Here is a 6,191-nt window from a genome sequence, read left to right as displayed (position 1 = left end):
AAAAAAAAGATTATTATTATTATTTGTTTATTTTTATTTTGAGTGTTTTTGCCTGCATGTACATAAATGCACCCATGCATGCAATGGCCACGGAGGCCCCAAGAGGGCATTGGGTCCCCTGGAACTAGAGTTATAGACAGTTGTTAGCCATCATGTGGGTGCTGGCAACCAAATCCAACTTCTCTATAAGAGAAGCCAGTGCTATTAACTGCTGAGCCATCTCTTCAGCCCTTTGTTATTATTTTTAACTATATGTCTCTCTGTGTGTATGCCACATGTATGCAGATGTTCAGAGGCCAGAAGATAGAGTTGGTGCCTTGGAGCTGGAGTTAAGGTGGTTGTGAGCCGCCTGACATCAGGACCAGGGACCAAACTCTGGTCCTCTGCAACAGCAGTATGTGTTCTTGACTGCTGGGCCACCTCTCCAATCCCCTTATTTTCTCTATTTCTTCCCCTACCCCTTTCCTTTCTTTTCAAGACCAGGTCTTCTGTAGTCTCAGCTGGCCTAGAACTTGCTGTGTAGACCAAGCTGGCCTGGATCTCACAAAGAGCCACCTGCCTGTGCCTCTGGGTTCTGGGATTAAAGGCCTGTGCCACCATGCCTGGCCTTTATTCTTATTTCTTATTATCAGTCTTACTAAGGACTATAGTTTGAACCTTAAATGTTCCCCAAAGGTCATTTGTTGAAGGCTTGTTTCCCCAAGCTGTGGCACTCGGGGGAGGGGGAGTATTAACTAAAAAAAAAAAAAAAGAAAAGAAAAATAATGAATATAAACCTTCATAAATTACTGGGTTAACATTTTACTAATACTGTTCTGCTAAAACTAGAAATCAATAACAAAAGAAGGTTAGGATTTTTATTTGTATCTAAAGCAGATATTGCAAGGATCATTAAGTAATGCTTAGATTTGAACAGCATGAAATACTATGTAAAAGAAATTATGATACACGGAAATCCCAAAAAGAGTTTGAAGCATCCTGTCTGGCCTTTAATTGTTTTTTAATAAATTATAGTTCTGGGGCTGGAGAGATGGCTCAGCAGTTAAGAGCACCGACTGCTCTTGCTGAGGACCCAGGTTCGATTCCCAGCACCCACATGGCGGCTGCAAACCTTCCTTAACTCTAGTTCCAGGGAAATCCGAAACCCTCTTAAATAAATTAAATATTTTTTTAAATTATAGTTCTTTTCCTTATATATATTTCTTGATATTTTTCTTTCCACTGGAAATCACAAATGGGACACGTGAATGGATACTATCAATTTTGGGGAAACTTGAATGAATTTATATTTCTTTTTCTCCTCCTATTTCAGTTACTCTAAAGGTCTGAAGTTACTTTGGTGCATGCATCTCTGAAATTCAAGGACTCTCACCCTGTTCTGCACACTCAAGCCCTCTACTTTCCCAGAGGCTCTCACTCAAGTCTTGCCTGGGTCCTAGAATGTAGGCAGAAGGGTGAAGGCAGCGCTCTCTGTGTAGGAGCCTTTATAGCTTCCAGTCTAAGAATTGGTGGTGAGTTTTCTGTTTCTTTCATTCTTTCACCCTTCTTTTGCATGCCCCCCCCCAAAAAAAACAACTGCTGTTGTCAACATTACTCTTGTGAACACTGAGAACTGTTCTTTGGTTTAAAAAAAATTAAAAAATTTAAAAAATCTCAGCAAGCTCCTGGCTAGTACTTTGCAATCCATTCTGAAAAATTTTGCAGCCTCTAGTTTTTCACGTTAGCTGTGCTTTTCATATTAGAGACACTCATGAGCAGGGCCTGGTAAATCATCCCTCCCTATTTCATCACATATTTGAAAGGTACAGAGAGTTCAGATTCCAAAGTCTGAAAGAAACTGACTGATTAGTCCTTTTCTGCTTGGTGTGATGACTTGACTCAAAGATGTTCTTGATTGCTCCAATTCGGAGTCTTGATTTGTCCTTGAAAACTGTGTGATTTGTTTACAGTTGTTTTCTAAGTAGACTTCTGTTTTTTTGTTTTTTTTTTTTTTTTGTTGTTGTTGTTTAATTTCTTGTGAATGATTCTAAAGGAGTTCACAACTTTGAAATCTCAGGGGCCAAAAGCTCCACAAGAAAGTATAACACAAAAGGCGGGAATGAACATACTGTTACTAACATCACATTTTGCCAGGGGTATAAAAAGGAAAAAGTACCATCTTTTATCATTATCACTTCATAAAAGGATAACTCACATCAAAACTAAGACAAGAATAAATCTTGGAATAAAGGAAAATCCTATAAGCTGAATGCATTTAAAAAAGAAACTAGCTATGTAGCCCTTGTTCTTTTTGGGGTCCAAGATCAGTGAAAAACCCCCACAGAGACACCTGTTAAATACTTTTCTATACCCTCTTACCAGCTTACTGTGCGTCCTTCCTGTTGTCCTTATTGGGTCAAGATTGTTCCTGCCTGGCACTCTCCTTTCTCCCTTTAGCAACATTTACAGATCCTTCTTCTGGCAAACTCTTCAGCGGCACTTGGGAGAGCTTGGGTCATCAATTCTGGTCTGCATGTCAAAGGAGCTGGTGATGGAAAAGTCCAGCAGGGTGTGCAGCTGTGAGCTCTGTGGAAGTGGAGCTGCTCGATGTCATTCCAGGGCGCTCTCATCATTTACTGTGCACAGAGGTAGCTGTGGCAATCTCCTTCATCCCTGTTCTTTTCCTCACACAGGTGGTGGGAACCCAGTAGTCATCTTGGTGACATTTGACTTATTCTCTTCAGGGCTTTTGGTAAGGTCTTTACATCAGATTCTGCTGTGTGGTCCAGTGTCACATACAAAATGCAGGAGTACATGGAGTCATGATCCCTGTTTTTTTTTTTTTTGGCTTTCTTTAGATGTTTTTTTTTTTTTTTTTTTTTTCTTTTTTTTCTTTTTGGAGCAGTCTTTCATAGCCCAGGTTGTCTGGAACTCTATGTTTTCAGAAATGCCCTTGGACTCCTGATCACCCTACCTCTGGGATTACATGGGTTAACCACCACACTCAGCTTTTTGTTTCTGTTTTGAGACAGGGTTTCATAGAGCTCAGGCTGGCCTGGCCTCGAACTTCTGATTGCCTACTTTCACCTCCAAACTGCTACGATTATAGGAGTTGAGGCACCATGGCTAGTTCAGGTTGTCTTAATTCCAATCACAACCTTTACAAAATTGTTGAGAAGTGTCTTGGTGTGCTTGCAGTATCTTCTCTGCACCTGTTATTTCCCTTCTTCCTGAGAGCTGGTGGCTTCATGCTGTCATTTTTTTTTCCTCCAGATTGCAAGCCATCTAATAAAACTACTCACACCAGGGGTCAGAAGTTTAATTTTCTCCCTCCCAGACGTTCCTGAATATAACGAAGTAGAAAGAGAGCCTAGTTCTAGAATCCAGATGATTTAATTTCAGTCATGGCTGTACTTGCTGCTATGAGACTTGGGCGAAATAAGAATGAAAATATAAGATCAGTCTCATAGGATTAATGTAAAAATTAAATGAGATTATCAAAATGCTTATAGTCACAAAAGTGTTTTTATTCTTTTGTTAAAATAATTATTTTTATTATATGTGCATCAGTGTATTGCCTGCATGTAAAAGTGCACCTGTGTTGTGCAATGCCCACAGACGTCAGAAGAGGGTGTCGGATCCCCCTGGAACTGGAGTTGCAGATGGCTGTTAGCTGCCATGTAGGTGCTGAGAACCAAACCCAGGTCCTCTATAAGAGCAGCCAGTGCTCTTAACCGCTGAGCCATCTCTCCAGCCCCATACGTCTTAATCTTTTTTAAAAGGGTTTTAAATACTAGGAACTTAAATGAGCTAGCTTGAGTAGGAAAGCTGGGTTTATTTTGATTCATCAAGTCTCAAGGAGTTCTCTTTCCCGATGCATGGGAGATCCTTCTAGAGTTCCTCAATACCTGGTTCTTCTTTCTCATGTGAAGTAAGATTTCCTAGCCTTTTTTGCATGAACGAATTCTGAAGTGAAGTCTGGAAACTGGTTGTTTAGCCCTCTGACCTCGTGGCTCATGGCTGTCAGCTATGGTTGACTGTCACCAAGAGATCTCGAGATAGTTTTATACTCTGTATTGCTAACCAAGGAAAAGATCAAAATTGGACATTTGAGGTGCACTTCCCCTGAATGCGTGTCCCTTTTGCACCACTGTAATGTTGAACTACCATGATCTGGCAAGGGTCTGTGAAGGAAGATGGAGATCAACCCTTTACTTCTTATATAGCCTAAAGAATGAATCTCTAAGGATTCCCTCACCAGGGAATGATTTGCTTTGAAGGTTGCATAGACTGACTTTTCCAACTGCCATCAAGTCTTATTGTTTCAATGTAACCTTATTTTTCCTGGGGTGTTGAGAAGCACTGGGCTGGGTACCATGACTGAGCCATTCCTTGACTACCCCAATAATTCTTGCATTAGATAAGTTACATTATGTGTGGGTGCTTGATGGTGATGCAGGAAGTCCACAGTGGTCCCTGGGGATGATGCCAAGATGTGTGACTGACAAAAATAGGAGCCAGATTCTCTCCAAAGCGTGGTTCTTTGTACGTGTTTTCCCTTCTGCCTGAAATAGCCCTTTCCCCTCAATGATAAATAATCCTGATTTCAGGGTTTGGCTCCATCACGTCTTCTAGAAATGACCACTGCACTCAGGGTTAGCTCTTCCTGCTGTATTCTAACACCTAAAAATGTGCTTCCTTTTAAAAAGTAAGGTGAGGAAGAGCTTATCTTCTTTAAGGGAGGGATTCGAGAAAGGCTGACTAGACCCCAGTGGACAAACTTAAATGGAGGGATGTCAGGGGACACTAACCTGTCTTAACATAAATGACAGAATGCATGAAATCCGGTGGGGGGAAGGCTGTGGAAGGGTGCCAGTGGGGAAGGAGCTATAAAGATGATTAAAATGTTGTGTATGAAATACACAAAAATTCAATAAAAGAGTTCCATTTCCTCCTTAAATTGCAAAGGTCAAAACATGTTCAAAATGTGTCCTGTGGTTTCAGTATGGTTTGAACATGTTCCCTAAGGGTTTGTGGGCTTGGATCCCAATGTGGCAATGTAGAGAGGTGGTGTGTTCCTTAAGAGGGAACCCCTTTCTTTGACTTTCTGTCTTGTCATGTGATCTCACCTTCCTTCTACTACCACCATGATGACGTCTGCCTAGAGGTCCTCACCAGGGTTGAGTTAATCTTATTGCCATGCTCTTGAATTTCCAGAACTGTGTGCCTTTTTTCCTTGTAGTTACTTAGCCTCAGGTATTTTGTTATAGTAATAGAAAACTAGCTAATACAATGCTACAAACTTTGGAAAATTCAACTATGCAAAAAAAAAAAAAAAACCTTCCATTGTTTCATGTATTTTCACACACACACACACACACACACATACACACGCACATTTAGGTTCCCAAATTTTGATTTTGTACTTGCTTTTCCTTCTTAATTTCATGTCACAAAGGATTTTCTATTCATCTACAGTACACTTTAAAAATTAAATATGTAATAGCTTGTGGATATTCCATAACTCATATAAACACATTCTTGTTCTGATTGTTTCTAAATTTTCATTAATGAATCTGAGATGAACAGTCTTGCATATAAATCTTTGCCTACATTTCTGATTTTTTTTTTTTTTTTTTTTTTTTTTGGTCTTTTTGAGACAGGGTCTCCCTGTAGCTCCAGCTCTCCTGGAACTCACTATGTAGACCAGGCTGGCCTTGAACTCAAAGATCTGCCTGCCTCTGCCTCCCAAGTACTGGGATTAAAAGTGTGCACCACCACGCCCGGCTCATTTCTGATTATTTAAGATAAACTTTTAGAAGTAAAATTGTGGGCTGGAGAGATGGCTCAGCGGTTAACAGCACTAACTGCTCTTGCAGAGAACTGTCTGTAACTCCAGTTCCAGGGAATCTGATGCCTTTCTTCTGACCTCCATAAGCATTGCATGACACCAGTGTACTTCCACGCATGCAGGCAATATACTCATACACATAAAATAAAAATAATAAATAAGATTAAAACGGCCGGGCGTGATGGCACACGCCTTTAATCCCAGCACTTGGGAGGCAGAGGGAGGCAGATCTCTGTGAGTTCGAGGCCAACCTGGTCTCCATAGCAAGTCTGGGCCAGTTGGGGCTACAGGGAGACCCTGTCTCAAAAAAAAAAAAAAAAAAAAAAGGGAGGGGGGGACAACAACTGGCAACTGGAGGGGG

This window comes from Nannospalax galili, unplaced genomic scaffold (assembly GCF_000622305.1).
Source record: "Nannospalax galili isolate Female #2095 unplaced genomic scaffold, S.galili_v1.0 scaffold191, whole genome shotgun sequence".
Lineage (NCBI taxonomy): Eukaryota > Metazoa > Chordata > Mammalia > Rodentia > Spalacidae > Nannospalax > Nannospalax galili.
Note: the sequence above shows the minus strand (reverse complement) of the source record.